The sequence below is a fragment of the Magnolia sinica genome, chromosome 8, assembly GCF_029962835.1.
Source record: "Magnolia sinica isolate HGM2019 chromosome 8, MsV1, whole genome shotgun sequence".
Classification (NCBI taxonomy): Eukaryota; Viridiplantae; Streptophyta; class Magnoliopsida; order Magnoliales; family Magnoliaceae; genus Magnolia; species Magnolia sinica.
This window is the reverse complement of record NC_080580.1, coordinates 74,929,677-74,951,706: the sequence shown is the minus strand read 5'-3', so window position 1 is coordinate 74,951,706 and position 22,030 is coordinate 74,929,677. Positions and strand designations below refer to the sequence as shown.

General features: G+C 40.8%; 1 protein-coding gene across 1 annotated transcript in view; it reads right to left on the bottom strand.

Moving 5' to 3' along the window:
- LOC131253436 (cation/H(+) antiporter 15-like) overlaps window positions 1-8,750 on the bottom strand; it is a 30,396-nt gene extending 21,646 nt beyond the window's left edge. Inside the window, exons 1-4 of the transcript XR_009175169.1 lie at window positions 8,569-8,750; window positions 5,965-7,620; window positions 3,648-5,311; window positions 2,972-3,523 (exon numbers count right to left, since the gene is read on the bottom strand). The gene's annotated coding sequence lies outside the window, so the exon portion shown is untranslated. Of the gene's footprint in view, window positions 3,524-3,647; window positions 5,312-5,964; window positions 7,621-8,568 lie in introns of the transcript that reaches the window.
- Window positions 8,751-22,030: the final 13,280 nt, after the last annotated feature.

Genomic DNA, 22,030 nt, shown 5'->3' with positions numbered 1-22,030 from the left:
CATCATGTGACTCGACATTTGCACCCCGTCTTAAGTGAATTAGCGAATAACTAGTTATCTGTAATGATTTAGATGAAAGTTCGTTTATAAAAATTGTTCGGAAAGGTGCATAAAACCAGGTAGACCGATTAGATTTCACAAAACTCTTAGATCAACAATAATTACGAAAATGCTATTAATCTAAACCCCTAAATTCTAGATCTCATGGTTCCCACGATCCGTTTAACGTGGAAGTTTATACCATGCCTATATATCCTAAATTAACCGTACACGTCGAATCCCAGCCCTTAAATCATTATCAAAATAACCCAACAGATAGATCAACATTAACCATTGATTTTGGGGCCCACCTGATCTCTGGATATAATCCATTTTGGGCTCAACGCCTTAAATTAGGGGTAAAAAGGAATGGACGGTGCAGATCTTACACTACATCACAATGGGCCACACACTTAGGAGGCGCATGTGCACATCAGGAGCACACCAGCGGTGCACCGAACCAAGCATCGGGTCAAACTAGATTTGACCCGATAAAAACCCGTTCGTTCACGCAGTAGCTGCGGACGTACATCCGCTGTGATGATGGTGGGCCACCATCATCGTTCGAATGACTGATCTGAACTGTCCATAGCGTCCAGAGGATGGATTAGACCAAAACCCTGCCATCCGTGTGCATCCATGCGCACTCATGAGCACGGCAGCGTTAACAAACAACGCCTGTTGAGGACGCTGGTGGGCCACCATTGCTGTGGCCCACGACGATCTGAGCCATTAAATCCTCATCAAGGGTGAATCCGACCACGACTTAGACTACCAAAAATTCAGTGAGTCCCTGCGACACCAAGAATTCCAGGAGATTCGGCCGTGATTTGCGAAACCGCGTGAGGGGACAGTTACACGTTTTCACTGGACTCCTCAAAGAAATGATTTGGATCTTCAATCTAAGGGCCACCCAAGTTTCCCTAGACTAATCCGAACCAACAAAAAGAAAGAACATGAAGGGAAACAAATCAAAAGAAAACTTACCATTAAAACGGAGGTCATCTTCCCCGTCGGAAGATCGACCGTCCACTCCTCACTAACCATTCGTTCCATGATCCAAAATGATCATTCAATGGACCATTAGGAGCAATGCAAGATTAGAAGAACCAAATGGAGGAGATCAAACTACGAGAAGAAGAGATGAGCTGAATAATACGAGGTGCAACCGCATCGTGCGCATGAAACCGGCGCGACTTGTTCGCGCAAGAAAGAGTTCCGCTGGAACATTCTGGAGGGTGCAAGTTGATATAAATTCATCACGTCTGATGGTAGGCAACATACCACGCAAGAGAAGAGTCCCGCAAGACAAAAAAACAAGGGAAAGAAAGAAAAAAAGGAAGAAAGAAAAAGAAAAGGGAATAAAGAAAGAGAGAGAAAGAGATTGTGCGTCAAGTTGACCCATTGAGTTCTGGACTGAGTCAGGGCTGGGATCAAGCCAATTTTTGGGTCCTACGGTGCTAAGAACGCTATGAGGGTTTTATCCTTTAGGCTTACATTAATTTAAGTTATTATATTTACCTAGCCCTTACATGTCATCCTGTTTTTTTATCTTGCCTCTACATGCTTTCGTGCTATTTCTACCTTGCCTTAACATGCCTTCGTGTTACTTTGAATTCTTCTTGCAATTATATGTTTTACCATCAATTATTTACCCTTTAAGATTATAGTATAACATTGCTTACAAGTGATCTTTCTGAATTTATGTGGGGCCTTGTATACAAGCCTTGTCCTTGCCTTTATCAATTTATTGAGTTGGCCCTTGCCACTCCTCCTTCTTAAAGAATCAATCGTTGCCGCTCTTCTACTTATTGAGTTGGCCATTGCCACTCTCCTCATTAAAGAATTGATCGTTGCCGCTCTTCTATTTATTGAGTTGGCCATTGCCACTCTCCTTATTATTGAATCAGCCGTTGCCGCTCTTCTATTTATTGAGTTGGTCATTACCACTCTTCTTATTATTGAATCATTTGTTGCCGCTCTTCTATTTGAGTTGACCATTATTACTCTTCTCTATATTGGCCTTGTGCTATCTATCTTTAAAGGGCTTGGGCATGTGTCTTGATATTCAAGAACCTTCATGATTCAGTTTGTATTCTCTGTAAGTGCAAGTACTATGTTGGGGATCCCTCTTTTAGGGATCGAATAAATCTCGTGGACGTAATGCATTTTCGGTAGCAGCCCTGGGGCGACACGTAATTCCATGTTTCACAAGTGATGGGACACCAGTTGGTGTATGTAAATCGTTATATGTACGTGTTACATCAATTCTTTCCTTTTAGGGGTTGGTTGTCGCAATTAATCGCTCCGATCTAGGTTGAATGATTCACCTGGTCATGTGTTGTGTTCATCTTGGGATAACCACATAAATCCATGTTAAACGTGGGACATGCCGGCAAATCTCCGTAGTATGGGATGCGGGGCAAGTCGGATAACTATAATCATATTCCACATTGTGGTGATCGCTAAGGGTGATAAACCGTATATACTTTACTAGGCATGCATCTCATATAGATTGTTTGTGCATATTGATACCTCTTGTAGTTGTGGAGTACGGGACGTATCAGAACCTTTATATTGTTCTTATAAATCTCTTGAATTATTGTTAATCTTAAAGGATAACCATCGCTATGAGTAGGGCGTTGACTCTCTTCCAACTGTATAGATTATACAGGTGACGTACAGATTAAAGACCTAGTGAACAATCTCCCTAAGGAAGATTATATTGAAAGAATAAGAAGACAATTTATGATTTAGTTTTATACTTCCGCTGCGAACTCAATTAATGTAATAAGCTTCCATTGAGAAGGCATTTGATTATATATTGAATTTCTTTACTCTGATGAAATAATCAATACAGTTGATTTTATTCTCGTGAATGATTACCTACATGAATGTACCTGGATGTGATCCAAATGAAATATATATATATATAGTGCGATTTTTAAAGCATCTAACTTTACATTATTAACACCCGGTTTTCTCGGGCACGAGTATAAACTGTAGCCGTGAAAATTCGGGATGTTACAGTCCATCCAATGGATAATGTCCAACATGTTAAGTGCTTGTGACACCCAATCCTTCCAATAGGTTGGCCTCACCATGAGGATCAACTAATGCAAAAGTCAGCCCTATCTACCCATTAACTGGGCCACACCATAAAAAGCAATGTATAGCCATCCATGAATAGCAATATACTTGTGGGGTCTACTTGATGAGCAGATTTTCTTTTTCTTTTTTTACACAAGGTGTTCTTCATGGTGGGGTCAATCAATCGGACTAGTTGGGTCTCACATGCACTCAATAGGTTGGAAGTCATCCGTTGGGTGAGTTGTAACTTATGATCCAACTAGTTGGACTTGGCACTTCTCTTTAATTATTATATTACACAACTTGTCAAACAATAAAAGAAATGATGTGTGTGTATCGCTTGAGTCACATGTAACCTATACTAAATGCTATGTAGGATTGCGTAAGTTCCATCCTACAACCAAAACAAAAGATACTAACAGAGAACATCAAAAGCACCAACAGATCACAAAACAAATAACTTGATGGTCTCAAAACCACTATGACGCTACAATAAACTAAAATAAAATCCAAATTACCTTTCCCTCTATGACGAGAAGCTCGCTTTCTCAGGAGAAACCCAAGAGACCCATGCCTAGGGTGCTCAAACTTCCAATGAGACATCCTTTCACTCCCTCAGTCCTGCATGATAAGAAATGAGGGAATAAAAGAAGAGTCCATATACATTTTTGCAACGAATATGTGGGAGATTACCCTTCACCATTCATTCAAATGGAAATTAAAAAGAAAAAACTTCTAGTTTGGATACATCTCTAACGGTGGAAAGATTGTGTCTATCTTTGGTTAAGAATATTTTGGAGTTGATTTCCAAGAGATTTGGCACCAAAGGTTAACTACATTAGCCAAATATTCCAGTTTTGCATGGAAATTTGAGACTTCTAGGCTTTGCAAGGTTTCCCTGCAAAACAGCTTGGTCCAGCTCAAATGCCTAATTGTAAGCAATGGAGGAGGAGATTTTAAAACTTTTGTGAATTTATCAAATTCCTTAAATCCTCATATTCAAGGTATCAAAAGTTCACTTATGTATTTAGACAAGTTCAAATTAATGTCTTCTATAACATTATCACATAATGTAATGTATTGCACATTTCAGATATGCATACATATCAATTATAGCAGAGGATATTTTGGTTGTACTGCATACTGTATCGCTGCTGTTGGGAAATGTTGAGAAACATTAGGAAATTGATCAATTTTTTAACAAAATTTTAGGAATTCTTAAAAAAATATTACTACACACCTAAAAATCAAAATACCACCACAGTGAATGCACATAACAGGTTTCTTTTGTACAATGTCCGACCCTATGCATTGTTTGGTTGAACTAATGCAAGTATATGAAAAGTCATTTCATACAATTAAAAATAATATAAGATAGCATGTATAAAGATACAAGCAATACATTCAAATGTAACTCATTTGGGGAAAAAATAGATTTTTTTTCTCATTTTTTGACAAAATTGACTAATCTTTTTCAAACTCTCGAAATTAGAGTGTATGTGTTTATGATATCATCAAATACTCCTAAATATTTTGAAACTGGGGCTAATTGACTTCTAATCATGGAATTGTGATTTTTTAAACATTTTTTAATTAATCTTTTTTCGAAAAAATTCAAGTATCAAGAATCACCATATCAAGGGTTTTTTTTTCCCACCCACGCACTATACTTTTCATGCCTGAAATGTGAGGATTTAATGAATTTGATACATTCCTGGATTTTTGTGAGTCATGCTTGAATGCGAGATGTTCTACTTTTTCTAGAGTATTTTGATGAAACAAAAGTCTATATGTGTGCATATACGCATGCATGAGGTTACAACTCTTTGGTCCAGACTAAAATGCAGGAAAGCAGAAAGCTTCTTGGAGTAAGAAGCCGCAGCGCAGGGCACCATGGTTCCACCCAAGTCCTCTTGAATTAGCTGCTTGTGTGAACAGAAACGAGCAATTGAGCAGACACCCTCCAACATTAAGGTCGAACTCCCATGCCTAGAACAGATCGACAAACGTCAACAGTTATAGTTGCAAACCCTGAGATATTATTACTACGAGGGGATCAACAAAGATCTAGAACAGGGATTAACAAAAATCTGATTCAAAATTATATCGATTTATCCCCTACCAGAAATTGACAAAACCCACCAGTTTGATACCTGCATATGGTTCCTTCTGCATTGGCAATCTGGTTACAAAGAAATTTTTTAAAAAATAATAAAAATAAAAAATAAAAAATAAAAAATAAAAAATAAAAAGAAGAAGAAGAAGAAGAAAGAAAGAATGAAAGATTTTTTGTTGGATGAAGACCCATTGCATTGGGTCCCACAACTTGTACCATTTAATTTTAGTTGATCCATGCCACTTGAGTAACTTTTGAATACTCAAGCACCAGCCATCACACTCTACCAAAATATAAAATCTTCCCTAAATCAAAGTAAAGTTAATACGAGGTTGGGTTATGTAGCAACTGTACCCAAGGCTAACCAGGTTTGGTTCTTACGAGGTCTAGGTCTAGTTCTCACAACCTATCTGTCAACAGGTTGGGTCATGTAGTAACTGTACCCAAGGCTAACCAGGTTTGGTTCTTACGAGGTCTAGGTCTGGTTGCCACAACCTATCGGGTCTTTGAATCTAGGTTTCAAGTTAGGTTTGAGATAAATTAGAGTATTTAAATGGTTAGCCCAACATGTGATGCCTAATGGGCTCTCTTAAATGCGTGTGGCTCAAGAAACATCATTTTGCTGCTAGAATAATCAAAATATAAAATAAACTAAATATACAGGAGAAAGATCTTATAGGATAAACATATCAATAAAGATGATGGAGGCATCCACTGACCTCAATAAAGCTAGAAATGGCACCAATTTATGATCCATTTGGATCTGGCATGGTCGAAAGTGCTTCGATAATCATTATATTGTACAGATGTGTAGGCTCCTTCCCTTCCAAAAGCACAGTGAGAGATAGAAACAAGTTTATGAGCTAGGACTATGAGATACTTTTATGGTTTTGTCACTTTAACAATGGGACCTCTCTTTTGCAGCAATGATTTTTATTTTTTATTTTTGGCATCACTCTGATACAGAATGAGGCCTGCTTAAGGCAGACATTATGGCCTGAAGATCCAGCAACTCAAGGCTTTCTTTAGGGCTAAAGGGAATGTAACCCTGCACATGAAATAAAAGAAATGAACAAATGAGCATAAGAAAAATTAATTAAAATAGTTACTTATAACTAATCAAAAACCAAACTTATTGAAATAAGTAACTTATTTGATGGTATCCAAACGGGCCCTAAATGAGATCAGCAGCTCACAAACACCTTTACACCATCCATTCCTTTTATGCACCAGCAGCCTACTTGATGATTGGACTGGCCCAGCCATCTATCATTAGTCCATGCCCGGACACCCTGCCTCGAATTCAAGGCCTGACCCTGAGGGCCAAGTTTAGCAGCCCAAGCGCTCTTTCTATAGGCTTTCTGGCCCATTGCCACCACTTACATGTAAATGCCCTGGCCCAAAAGCCATGGATTTGGCATATAAAAGAAATAGGGGGGAATGAAATTGATGATCACCAGTCCATATTCAACATACATGTCTGGCCCAATGGAGGATCACCCCATAAATGGCCTAGATCTTGCACAAGTGTGCCTCAATGGCATGCTTGAAATACCTGAAAAGACTACTCGCAATGTTTTATCATGTGAATAAAGTGGGAAGGGTGCAGACTCACATCACCTGAAGGGGACACTGAATTAACATTTCTCGTTTGGATGCATTGCATACTCTCCTCCAACACATACCAATACAAAGGAGAAATATTCAGGTACAACCCTTTCTTTCCCAGCAATGTATCACCCACCTGAAACATTAGAGCTGTTAAAAAACTGGGCCACTTTATAGAGATCCATCAGGACAACAGTCAGGATGGTCCACCTAATTACTGGACAGCCAATGGAATTACTCGAAGTAAGGATGTGGCCCACCAAATTACTGGATTGGTCTGTTTTTCGCCCTCTGTTATCTTTACGGTGCTGTCCATCATTTGCACGGTCTAGATGTTCTGCACAATTGAAACATTGTCACCTAAGGAAGTGTTGCATGGTAAAGTTCACATACAATGGTGTATGCTAATATTTGTCACTAAAAAGTATACAAAATTCCAATCTGGTGGGTCCCATGTAAAAGAAAATAGAACGTATCAACCCCACATCCCATGTGGAGAGAAGAATAACCAATAGGGAAAGTGAAAGGAATGGCCCCACCTTTCATAACCAAAAAGCTTAGGAAAACATGAAGTGGGCCATCCACCAATTAAATCAATACACAAAAAATGATTTCCGTACCTTCTAATCACCACTCTACAATATAAAATTAAAGCATAGGAAAAGCATATGTGTTCTTGTGGAGAGGTCTTGGCCATTGTCCCCTACTCTTTTTTCTTTTTTCTTCCTTTTGGCACATTTCAATGAATTCGGGTGGTGTGCTCCCACCTTTCACAAAAATTAAAATAAAACATTCCAAGCTCTGAGATTTAGCATACCAAAAAATTAGCAAAAATATAGTACAACATGATCATTCAATATAGATTATATATGAAAATTACTATTAAAATTCAGTCATAAATTGGAAATGCGAAAAAGTCATAGATGAGTATGTTTAGGTATAATACATATTTATTTAAAAAGTTTGGAGAAAAAATTCAGCCCGTGGACTGCAGATAAAGGAAAACCCGATTCTAGAAAGATCGAGAGGGTGAAGCTGTGCATGGAAGACATGCGGTAGTTAATTATTTTATTTTATTTTTGAAAATCACCATATTATATCTAAATAAGTACAAAATCACCATATTGAGTTGTCCTTAAAAGGATCCAAGAGTCCATGATCAAATGAGAATTTACGAAATGCCATCTTCAGAGACAAATATGTCAAAAGGGAAAAAACTATACTTCCATTGAAAAAAGCACGCTTGAGTTGTCCTCTTCCAACACTTTCAAATTCCTAAATCCCTAAACCCCCAATTCTTTAAATCCCTAAACCCCCAATTCCTTAAATCCCTAAACACCCAAATTTTACAAATCCTAAATCTTCTTATTTCAAAAACATTGCATATTACCCTAAACCCCCGATTCCCCCACATTCCATTGTGTTCTACATATTGGAAGGTCTAGCAATCTGATCTTTGCCTTTTTCTCTAGGTGTGTGAACTTTAATATGAGAATGAATGGGTGTTTACATCTGGACCTTTGGTCCTCATGCTTTTAAGACTTGGGAGGAATCCCATGAGGCTCAGACTCAGTCAGATTGGTCCGGTTGGTCAGCAATGCACGTAAACAGGGGCCCCACACATCAGGCCTCACTCACATCAAATCAAATAAAAATTAAAATTAAAATTAAAAAATGGCGGAGAAGGAAGAAGGGAACAAGGTGCGTGGACTCACTTCGGCCGGTGGAAGGTTGGATGGCCGGATGGGCTGGCCTCTTCTCGTCGAGCTCCTCTCCACGTCTCTCCCTCTATCTGTACGAGAATGGAAGGAGAATGGAAGGAGGGGAGGAGGTGGGACGGTATGACAGAGAGGGAGAGAGAGGGAGAGAGAGAGAGAGAGAGGAGAGTTGGGGCCGGCGCACGCCCAAGCTCATGTGAGAGAGAGAGACGATAGTTACTCAGTATGCTGTTTAGTACGCTGTTATCGTACTGAGTAAACTCATTTGGGTCCACCTTCAATGTATGTGGTCTATCCATGCCGTCCATCCATTTTTCCATCTAATTTAAGGGGTTGAGCCCAAAATTGAAGCATATCCAATGATCAAGTGGATCATACCACATGAAACAGTGGGGGTAATGATTTCCACCGTTGAAACCTTGCTAGGCCCCACGGTGATGTTTATTTGTCATTCAACCTGTTCATAAGATCATACACAAATGGATGAAGGAAAAACACAAAATAAGATTGAACCAAACCGTATTTGGCCCCCAAGAAATTTTCAACAGTAAACGTTGGATTCATCTATTACTTGTGGTGTGGTCGAGTATGAGGCAGATCCAATGTTCGAGTGGACCCGTCCATTAAAAACTTCTTTAGGCTATAAAAGTTTCCGATCACTGTCCCACTCTTTTCTATGGTGGGGTCCACTTGAAATTTGGATGTTCGAGTGGACCCGTCCATTAAAAGCTTCTTTGGGTCATAAAAGTTTTCGATCACTGTCCCCCTCTTTTCTATGGTGGGGTCCACTTGAAATTTGGATCCGCCCCATCAGTCAAATGTACCATTTCATGGTGGGCAATAGGCTTAAAAATAAAGTCAATTTAAGAATTAGGTGGGCAACAAACACCCAGATGTATAGCTCAACTGGCAGGGGAGATAACTCGTTTCAACAGTTGAGGTCTTGGTATCTATCCCCAGCGGGGGTCGCTAACATGGAGGGTGTGTACTGACATGGGTGCGTACTTACACGCTAACCAAAAAAAAAGTGGGCGACACCATACACTGGCTGAGAGAGATTACACTCCCAATAAAACATTCGTAATCATATATTGGGCCCACTTAGATGTAATTCATAATTCCAGCCCATTATTCAAACTTATGTGGGCCCCACCAAATACTTTAATATATTTTAGGATACTTTCACATAGTTTTAGATGCAATGGCCCACCTTAGTTTCATGTACGGCTGATTTTTGGGATATCTTATTACTTAAATGGGACACATCAAATGCATGGTGTCGATGTTCTACACACATCATGATGGGGCCCACACAGCTGGACGTCACTGGAAGTTCCATGAGGTCACCTTGTAGTACCATTTTCCTATTTAGTTAACTCCTTCAAGGGTGTTACCTTGTGTGTAGGGCCCACCTTTATATATTTTCTATATATCCATACCATCCATATTTTCCATGTGTTACCCTGGACTTGGACACCTTGCTGCAATAGATTGTATTTTGTAGTATATCTTAATTAGCATGTGATGATTACATTTGATCATTCCGTTCAGATCAACTTTAGAATGGCTTTATCATAGAATTAAATCAATCTTGTCATTATAAGTTATTCTTGCCATTACAATTCATTACAAGTTATTCTTGCAAAATCTCTCTTTTTTTTTTCTTTTTTGTTTTACCAAACTTTTCAATTATCTTGAAAATACAAATCATTTTTTTTTTCAAAATCACTTAAATTTTTTTTTTTTTCCAAAATCTCATATTTTCTCAAACATTGTCAAATTAAAATCAAAATTTTGAACTTTTTTTCAATAATCACAATTTTATTTTTAAGACTTTCCAATTTTCATTTTCAAAATGTAAAATTTTTGCCAAAAAATCTGTTTTTTTTAAATATCATTTTCCAAATTTTTAATTTTTTTCAAAATCTATCGTTGTTTTGAAACTTTTCAAATTTTTTATTTTCAAAAGAACAAATTTTTTTTTTTTCAAAACCTCATTTTCTTTGATAAAACTTCTTAATTTATTTCAAAATACAAAATCTCAATTTCTATATAAAATTCTCAAAAATTTTCAAACATATTAATTTTATTGAAACTTCTCAATTTGTCTGAAAATACATTTTTTTATTTATTATTCAAACTTCGATTTAACAAGTCACTCGCCACAATCGAGTTTTGGATAAGAAAGATATTGGGCAGACAAGATTGATCAACAATATGATGGGCCATCACTTGCGATCTAATGGTTAGATTTGAGTTTAAGGTCAGTTTAGATTGTCTAAAATCAATCTAGATCTAGACAAACTGATTGTGCCCATTTAAAGAGTGTTTCAGATGGATATGATTTGTTTCAAGTCATATTGAGCCGATTTTTGTTCTTTATCTTGAATAGCGTGTACGTTTCGAACATGCTTGACTGTTCAGATCAACCTTAGCACGTCCCAATTACACTTCATTATACTTGGGCTATTATTTTTTCACAAGTGAATCTTTGTGTGCATAAACTGTTAAAGGTTCAATTAGTGGATGTGCCTAGTAATTTAGTAAAAAATCTTATTTTTTTTCACAAATAAATCTCAATTTCCTTTTAAAAATCACATTTTTTTTTCAAAATGCATATTTTTTAATCTTAATTTTTCTTTCAAATCCTTTAACAAAATCTCATTTTTATTATCAAACTATACAAAAAAAATTAAAAAATTAAAATACAAATTCTGAATTTTTATTTTCAAAATCTTAAAAATTTTCCCAAAATCATTTTTTTTCTCTCAAAAATTTCAAGATGTGCATTTTTTTTCTTCAAAAGCACAATTTTGTTTTCAACTTTTCAATTATATTTTTCAAAATGATATATTTTTTTTTTCAAAATCTCAGTGTTTTTATAAATCACTTTCTTGTAATTTCAATTTTCAAACATTTTGAGGCCGGTATCCTAACCCGTACTGTTTCGTAAGCTTCCGCGATCCTCCCGGTTGAATTCCAGTGACCCGCGATCTATTATTGGTAGTTGCGCACAACCTTGATTCGTGTCCCATATTCCAGAGTCAGCTCAACCCAAGACTTATACCCTAGCAACCACACCGTCGCCACGGTTCCGATGTCGCGTATTATGCGCCAAGGAGATACCCAGGCTAGGAGATGTGGGCTCATGTTCAGTTCGAGGATAAACGCCGCGCGTTGCAATCCATAAAAAACATCACATCAATCCCATCAATCAAGTACACATCACTCACATCACTCATATCCATCCCCAAGTACAATCACCCCCCTCCTTAAAGTCAACTCTCTCTCTCTTACACAAGTACTCCCATCACTCACTCACCCATCATTCACATCTCTCACCTATCACCTCTCTCTCTCTCTCTCTCTCTTATTTCTCTCTCATTTCTCCCAAGCTTCATGGGAGCAACTCACGTCCATGGCTTCTATGGGAGAGAGTAGTGTGGCCTACCTTTCTACCACCGGATCCCACCATCTTAAGCCCATCCCAACCATTGAAATTGTCCCTTTTGGGACTCTATCATGCATTGGTGGAAGAAGGAAGGAGAGACCTCGAGGTGGGTGATTTTATTACTTGATTTGTGATTTAAGGGCCTACCTATGTGGGACCCATCTTGATGTATGTGTTGTATCAAGAGGGACGCATAGTGGCGGGTGTGAGACCCGACCCGAGTTCGCATGTGTGCATGTGTGTGTGTGAGTATGCATTCCGTCCATCTTGATCCCGCGGTCCTACCGGTCGAATCCCGGCGACCCGTGACCCTTGGATAGTGTTTGCGGTCATCCGTGAGCCCAGTCATGAAGACCCGACTCGGATTGAGTTGAGACCTATACCATTGTGACCGCATCGTCGTTGCGATTCCAACGACGCGTCTTGTGCATTCATCCGACTTATAGATCAAAAGTTGTGAGCATTTCATCATGTGGCCCACTTTTTGTACAAAAGCATATGGACCACTCTCAGGCACAAGTTCCCATGCACACCACCCACACACACTACAATTTCCATGGAATAAACACTACCCATCCTAAACACTACCCACACCTAACCTACCCTAGCAAGCATTGTTTGTATCACCATAGGTCATGATTTCTTTCTCTAACCAAGGAGGGAGAGTAATGATGACTCCCCTACAACCTTCCCTTCCTCTCTCTCCTCCTTCATTCTCTCATTTTCCTCTTCCATGGAAGAATTTTCAGCCCTCCCTCTCCCAATTTCCAGCAACTTCCCCTTCCTTTCTTCCTCCATCTAACCACCACAAATTCATCTTGACCATTGAACCTTTAAGCTTGGAGCTTGGAGTACCTAGTGTTGGTGGTAGCTTGAAGATTCAAGATGGGTGATTATAATTGTTGATCTTATTTTTTACCCTTTGATCTTTTTTTTCTTTCTAGATGGATCATATGGGACCCACCAATCCATGGTGGGGATCCCATTTGATCCCATGGATGTGGCCCTTTGGCCCATCCTACATGCATGTCATGATCCATGATGGGGTCATTCTCCATGGACCCCATCATGATGTATTTTATAATCCACTCCATCTTAAGGTCATCTAGACCCTAAGGATCATGTTGGGATGGCATCCCAACCATCCATAACAATTATATATCATGCATGTAGTGATTTTATGTTGCATGTAAAATCAATGTAGTTGTATGGGTATGATTCACTCTTGTGAGGGCCCACTAGTGGCGGGGCCCTACCCCCATGGCCGGATTACTCTCTTTCCTTCTTTTCTTTCTCTGATGTATGGATGATAGTGTGTGTGTGGCCCATTTATAGTGGGCCTTGGATGTCCCAAAATAAATAAAAATAAAAATCCAGCAAGGTGGGATGCTCTTATCACCTAACTCCATGATCATCGGACACCTTAATCAAATGCATGCAAGTGCCCTAGTTCTAGTATGTGATCTGGACTTATGTGGGGCCCACTGAGGAAAGCCACACAACCTTTTTATGGCTGGGATTATTGAGATATAGGCTGATGTGTCCAGCCATGTATTGCTGTCCAAAAACTTGAACTGTTGCATGGATTGTCATGTTCAATCTTTGGCATGGATTTTTGGATCATGATTGTCATTATTTTCTTTATAAGTATGGAGTGTAATGAGAAGGTGTGGACCCCACCATGAGGTGTGATGGGTCATACCTCAGATGGTCCATGATATGGTACCCAAAAAGGAGGCCCATAGGGGTGGGCGGTCCACCTTGTTAGGCTGTCCAACCCACATGTATGGAGGGAAAATATACACTTCAGCTTGGTTTCTCTGAAGGATGGGCCACTTTTATGGACCCCACCTTACTTTATTTTATGAAGAAAATACTAAACCTCCATTTTTCCCCTCTTGGATGAAGGTTGGGCCCACCTTATTGGGTAAACAATGCATGGACAGCAACATCCCTTCCTGGACAGATTGAAATTCCTAATTTAATTAAAATATTTATGAGTATCCAAAAATTATAAAATTTTACAGAGAGGTGGTTCACTTATGGTAGGACCCACCTACAAAATTTTGGGGCCAATGGACACCTGTACACACCATGGTGGTGGCTGGACTGGCCCATACAATACGGTGTCCAGATCAGTCCGATTTTTAGGACAGATTGATTTCTTTAAATAAATTAAAATATTTATATATGTCTAAAAATTCTGAAATTTTGTGGAGATATGTTCCACCCATTCTAAGACCCACTTACCAAATTTCAGAGCCAATGGACCTCTGTGTACACCGTGGCAAGGGCCGGACTGGCCCACCACGTTGGGACGTCCAGGTCAGTCCAATTTTTTGGACAGTCTATTTTATTTAAATAAATTAAAATATTTCTAAGTATCCAAAAATCTTGAAATTTTGTAGGGGTGTAGTTCACCTATGGAAGTATCACTCTGTAAAATTTCAGATCCAAAATACATTTGAGTTGCCCGTGGTATGGCTGGAAGTGGTCTGCTAGGCAGGGACGCCCAGGCTGGGGCATCTAGCCTGCTTCGTGGGCCCACCTCGATGTGTTGAATGTCCCACCACCCATCCATGTAGGGTCCTTAGGGGATTGATCATACTTGCCCCATTTTTATTCAATTAGAACACATTAGGTGGATTTTTGGGCCATATACCCCAGGCCCATAGGACTGCCTACACATGGGACATCCCTGCCTTAGGCTACTGCTGGGCTTGCATTCTAACAGTCTGGCCCATTTCATATATGTATTGTATATCCTCTCTCACCTGGTGGAGCCCACAGTGATGTGTGTAAGCCATCCAGAATTAATTATACTAAGAAATACTTCTAATGCTGAACTCCAACCAACCCAGAAATTTGGGTGGGCTGGAATTTGGCATTGAGCCCAATAACTGTTGCTTATAGATATTCTTTGGGGCAATATGGCCCACTAGATTTGAGGAGGATTTATGTCAGTATCTTATCATCTTAATTTTTATTTTTTGGGCTTAATTAGTGTATGATTAAAGGCCCATGCCAAATAGGATTCTTCTTGGGCTAGTCTCTTAGTTAAGTAAGGGCTTTATAGCCTTGGTTGGGCTGGAACTTTTGATAGGCCCATTGAACCCTTGGGTCCTATATTTACCATGTCATTGTGATGGGTCTTATGGGCCAAATACTCAAGTAGTTGGGCCCTTGTTTGCCCACTATAATAAATCCATACTTGGGCCGAGATGTGAGGCCCAACTTACATGTGTTAAAAATTTAAGAATTTCCCATATGTTGGGATAATGGGCTGCCCATTAGGCCTACCACAATGAATGAACCTATGACCCTTATGGTTGGGCCCTAACCTTGCTTAAGGGCCCACCAGGTTGCCTTTGTTTTTGGGCTTAGTGTATGGCCCACTAGGCCATGGGTTGATTGTGCCTTGGACCTTTCTTTGCATATATAGTAGGCTACCTTTTGGGACCCAGTTGAGGTTGGATGTCCTCCTTGGTGGCCCTAAGGTAGGCCCATAGAGGCCCTTATAGGTGGTTAAAGGCCCACCTTGGGCCTGGGCTAGGACTGCTCCTCCTTAGGATTTTGACTCTCTTAGTTTGTGGGTCATCCCAAAGTCTGGGCTCCCACTAGAGGACTTCTCTTCTTCTTAGAATACTGTCGATGTGCCTAGATCTTGACCCTCCTTGGGATAGACGATTTCATATTCCTCGGGTAGCACACTTACATCGTTGCAACCCATATGCATCATCTGTATGAATTGATTGCATTGTATAGTGGACATTCAGGGAAGGAGTATCTTCTCTTATGCACATTGAGTTCCAGAAACTTGATCATGATTTGTGTGTGCGACTCATGCATTGGCATCGCATTTCATGAGGATACCGCCCTTGCTTCATCAGGGCCTTGCCTCCACAGGGACATTTGTGGATGGCTGCATGTGTGGACACCGGAAATATTACTTGAGCATACTGGGTGCGTAGGATGCCCATGGGTGAGATTCCCAAAACTTCCATGGTACCAAGGATCTGCTCCAACGCATTGACCGGGTGGAATACATGAGCGCACGAGGGCCTTATACCGTTAGGCCGCGACTCCCACTGTCGTGTAGTCGGTTGGATAGGGGTGTGGCCTTACCTGCCTGGTGTGAGGAGGCATTGCTAGGCTGAGTCTGACCAGCTCGTAAATGGGTCCGCTACCTTCAGGCCTTGTTGGTGATTGGCTGTCCACAAGCGGGTAGTGAGGTCTCTTACGCTCGTTTGACTGTGCGGGGTCTGTAGAGCGGCAGTCATTCAGCAGTGTAATGAACCTCAGTGATTTCCTTATGATTGAAAATGTACTTGACTTATGGTTTGGATATGAGCACTGACATTACTTACATCGCATTAGCATTGGCTGTACAAGCCCCCCCCTTTCATACATTGCCTTGGTATGGCACTCATTACTTATTGCATCGCATTCATGGTAAGCCTTGGTAAGACTAGTGATATGTTCATTGATTATGCTTCTCTCCTTATACCTCCTACTATTCTTGTGCACCATTGTCACACACTTACACCACCCTCTAAGCTTCTATAAGCTTATGCACGATTGATACGTGCAGGAGACTCTGGGCAGGCGTCGTAGTACAGAGCATGGAGTAGAGTTGAGCAGTAAGGACTCCAGTGTTGCTGATTTCTCTCTCTTTTCCTTTTTATTCTCATGTATGTCCTTTTAGACCTTTTGGATGATTGTAAAAGTTCAAATTTTTAGTGGATTTTGTGATGTGTGCCTTTGTTATTCTCAGATGTACTTGCTGTGATCTTGGGTATGCTCGCATTGGAAGTGATTATATTGTTATGAAAATCCTCCTTGTAGGATCCCAGGATCGGAACCTACCTCAGGAGCCGAGAATGGGGCCAGGGGGTTCCTTGTGAGTCTGGTTACCGAGTCTGGGGCGTGACAGCGGGGTCCCTCCGCTACTCTGATCTTTGTCTCTCTCTCTCTCTCCCTCTCTCATTGTTGATGGCCCACGTAGAAGAACGGATTAGATCTACAGTGTGGACGGTGGAAATCCCACTTAGATGTATGTATTTTATCCATGCCGTACACCTGTATGGACCCCACCTGCTGGACGAGTTCACCCTGACCATCCAAATGGTGGGCCTGGACAGGGAAATACAAATGGTAGCTTGATCTAAAATGTGGGGTCCACCTTGATGATGTGCCGTATCCAGCACATAGGACCCACCCTGCTATAGAGTTGCACCCACCACTATCTAGATGGTTAGGACAGTGGGACCCACCAGTTGTATGTAATATATTCACACCGTCCAGAGTCTCTAGACGGTGGAGATCCACCCACCTTGAAGTGTGTATTTCATCCACACCAACGATACTCTGGACGATGTAGAGAGGGACCACCATGATGTATATCGGTGCTACAGCCGCACCGTCCAGCTGTTTTGGACGTGGGCCTGCCCCACACGTGTGACACATGTGGGCAGGTGGGACCCACATTGATGTAAGTGTTTTAAAACCACACCATCCATCCAGATGAGGTGCCCCAGTAGCTAAGCTGCTATAGTGACGTCCCAAGTGCTATGGGGCCCTGACGTATGTATTGTAAATCACGCCATTCAGCGGATCTGTGGACCCCACCATGATGCATGTGCCTTCCATCCACACCATCCAGTGTTCTTGATGGTGGGAACCACCGAGATGTATGCAAAAATCCACACCGTTCATCCATTGCGGACTCACCTTGGAAGTGTTTCGATCCAGGCTGTCCATCTGAACAGCGGGTCTCATGCAGTGGGCAGCTGCTGCTGCCTTGGACTCCAGCAAGTCACGTGGACCCTACCACCATGACGCATGTGATTTATATCCACGCCGTTCGTGCTGAGTGCAGCAGGTGGGACCATCCTTGGTGATGTTATCCACACCATCATTTGTTGGTGGGCCACCGTAATATATCTGATAATCCGGACTGTCCAGATTGTGTGCGCCCACCTTGATCACCTCGTGTGACTCCACCATCCAACAGCTCGGACAGTGGATCCCACATGGAGCTCAGATCCCAGCCGTCCGTTGAATGGACGTCCAGTGCTAGACGTTTGAACATATATTATTATAATATTAAATAATGTTTTATATATACATATACTCATTGTATTCGTGTGGGACCCACCTCGTTGTATATCCACACCGTCCATTTGGACGGTGTGCTGTGGACCACGCCATGCTCTCATGCCTTCCAAACGGTGGAGCCCACCTGATTTTATGTGTTGCATCTGCACCGTCCATTGTTGGACGGTGTTGTGCAGGGGCCACCGTGGTGTATGGGTCCTATCCACCCGTCCAAATGGATAGGACAATGGGACCCACCAGTGTATGTATTTTATTCACATCGTCCAGGATCCCTGGCCGGTGCAAATCCACCCTGATGTATAGTATATGTGTTCTCCACACCGTTCATCTGATCATCCAGGCCGTCCATCATGGCCCACCATGATTTATGTACTTTATCAGCTCCGTCCATCTGTCCAAGACGGTGGACCTACCTTGATGATGTGTTGTATTCACACTGACTGTCCATTTTGATGAACGTGTGGTTCGCTTTGGTATATGATTTCATCCACGCCGTCTAGGGACGGGGGGACCACCATGATGTATGTGTATTACACACACTGTTCATTTATTTTTAGGACGTAGACCTCATTACCTTGAGAGGCTCACTTGATGTGTATGAGCCCCATTGGTGTGGCTCATTAAAGCGGTCCACTTGTTGTATCTAATGCCCATGGGTCGTGGCTCGACCTGAGATGTATGAGGCCCATGCGCAGGGCCCACCTGTTGTGTATTTATGGCCCTTTTTGGATGTGGTCCACTGTGATGTATTCGAGGACCGTGGGCAAGGCTTGATGTGATGTATTTTCCAGCCCATGTGATGAGGCCCATTGTGATATATTTTGGGCCTATGGATGAGGCCCGATGTGATGTATATGACGCCCATGCATGTGGCCCATTGAGATTGTATGTAGCCCACTATGTTGTGTATGAGGGCCTTGTTTGAGACCATGGGCCCACTATATGTTTGACCCTATGAGGGCCACCCCTTAGGAGCAATGTTGGTTAAATGACCACATTGATGGACGATGATGGATGTCCACATTGTGACCTTCCCTTTGGTCAATTCTAATTATCGATCGATCCCGATTGTCATGGCTGATTGCTGATTTTAATTGATGTGACTGATTTACTGATTCTGATTATTGACGATTCCGATTGTCATGGCCGATTGACGTGACCGATTTATCGATTCTGATTATCGACCGATTCCGATTATCATGACCGATTGTCAATTCCGACTAACGTAACCGATTTGCCAGTTCTGATTATCGATCGATTCCGATTATCGTGACTGATTGCCGATTCTTATTATCGATCGATCCCGATTGTCGAGGCCCAACGTGATGTATATGTGGCCCATATTTGAGGACCATTGTGATGTACATTCGGCCTATGTTTGAGGCCCAATGTGATGTATATGTAGCCCGTATTTGAGGCCCATTGTGATATGTATTCAGCCCGTGTTTAAGGCCTAATGTGATGAATATGAGGTCTATGTGATGAGGCCCGTTTTGATGCATTTGAGGGCCAGGCGATGGAGCCCATTGTGATGTATGTTAGGCCCATATGAAAGGCCCATCGTGATGTGTATTAAGCTCTTGAGTGAGGCCCATGGTGTTGTATATTTGGCCCTTATGTGAGGCCATGGGTTCACTATATGTTAGGCTCTATGTGAATTATTCCTTGAGGGCGACGTTGGTTAAACGTCCACATTGTCGAGGCCGATTGTCAATGCCGGTTATTGATACCGATTATGAGTATGTGACAGCATAGCATCATGATACATGCCCATACGCATCATCTGCATGTTTGTTATGAGATGTGATTGACCATTGCATATGTCATTGGGCAGGTTGATATGAGACTCCCTGATAGGCGGAGGTTATCTCACATGAGCGTATGGTATATGTAGGATTGATATATGACTGGATTGTATGACTCATGCATCACACATTTTGAGATATCACTACTGTACACCCTATCGATATCAGGGCCGTAGCCTCCACAAGCATATCGTGGATGGCTAGATGGGACACCAGAAATGTTTAATTCTAGTATACGGGCATCATAGATGTCCCTGGGTGAAAATCTCTAAACCTCCGTGGCCAGGAGACGCCCTAACGTCGAGACCGAGTGGATGTATATGAGTGCATGAGGGCCGTATACCAGTAGGCCACGTCTCCCATTATGTCGTGGTCGGTTGAGAGGGGGTGTGACCTTACCCGCCTGGGTGAAGGGGCAATATCTAGGTTGAGTCTGACTAGCTTGAGAAATGGGTCAGCTATTGACAAGCCGGGCCTGATATTGGCAGGTGGATAGTGAGGTCTCTTCCACTTACCCAGTTGTGAGCTCAGATAGGGGCGGCAAGCTGGCGTAGTGTAATAGACCCCGGTGATGATCCCAGAGAAGAACTGTACTGATATATGGATTTATTGAGCATGAGTTGCATACTTATTCATTCATTCATTCACTATCCACTCGGGCTGGTGGTGCACAATTATTTGTTACATATACCTTCGCATGGCCAGGATTTCGGTTAGGGGCGAGACTAACCTGAGATCAGGAGTTTACCACATTGTGTCTGACTATCCAAATTTAGGTATGAGACTGGTTTGGATAGAAGTCTCTTGTGATGGACCTCATAGTCTATGATACTACGTACTATTATCTCGATTTTACACTCGAGCATGGTCATTCCATTCGCATCGCATATTACATTACATCCGCAAGTATATGGCATTTTGGGGTGCTATGTTGATGCACTTATATGACCTAGATGGACTTAGTAGGATTTACATATTGCATTGTACCTTCGGCATATAATATTTGGTTCTTTACGACTCCTCATGTGCATAGCTGATCTGTATGTATGTACTCTGATATTGTACGACTTATGGACTGGTCAATATTTTCATATATTCTGATATCATATGATTCATGATCGTACCAGTAATTTCGATATTGTATGATTATGGCATTATGTTGAATACTTGACACTTAACCTGGTACACACACTTACACTACGCTCTAAGCTTTCTATAAGCTTATGCACGATAGATGCGTGCAGGTGATGCTAGGTTGCAGCAGTGTGGAGCTTGGAGCATGTAGCTGACTTCTGGAGCTTTGATTTTGACATATGTATTTCCTCTTCAGCATTGTATTTAAATATTTATATTAGTGGATACGTAATGATGATGTTGTCTTTGTGATTTGGATATACTTGTGGTTATGCTTCTTATGGGACAAAATCATGTTGAAAATCCTCCTTATAGGATCCCAGGATCGGAACTTGGCATATGGGCGCTGGGAGTCGAGAATGGGGTATTACGGAGGCTGTCGACACCAGATTCGGCAATCGAGATTCTTGTGAATCTGATTTCCGAGTTTGGGGCGTGACATTTTCAATATCACAATTTTTTTCAACTTCTTTATTTTACTTTTCAAAATGTTAGTTTTTTGTTTGAGTATCGATTTTTTAATATCATTTTATCTTGAAATTTTCAATTCTTTCGAACTTCTCCATTTTTTTTAAAAGTATTTTTTTCGAACTTATCAATTTTTATCAAACTTCTCAAATTTATTTTATTTTTCAAAATACAAACTCTCATTTTCCTTTTCAAAATAATTTCATTTTTCAAAGTTATCAAAACTTTCACATTTTTTAAAAATCTTTTTAATCTTCTTTTTCAGGATATCATTTTTTTCTCGAAATCAATTTCTTTTTTTCAAAATTATCAACTTTATTCAATATTCTTTTTTTCCTAAAAAATAGTTTTTTATTAAATCAAGGTTTTTCTTTTTCAAAATCTCAAATTTTCTAAAACATTGTTAAAATTTTTAAACTTCTCAATATTCTATTTCATGTGATATTACAAATCATTTAAATATTAGTTTTTAAAAAAAAATTAA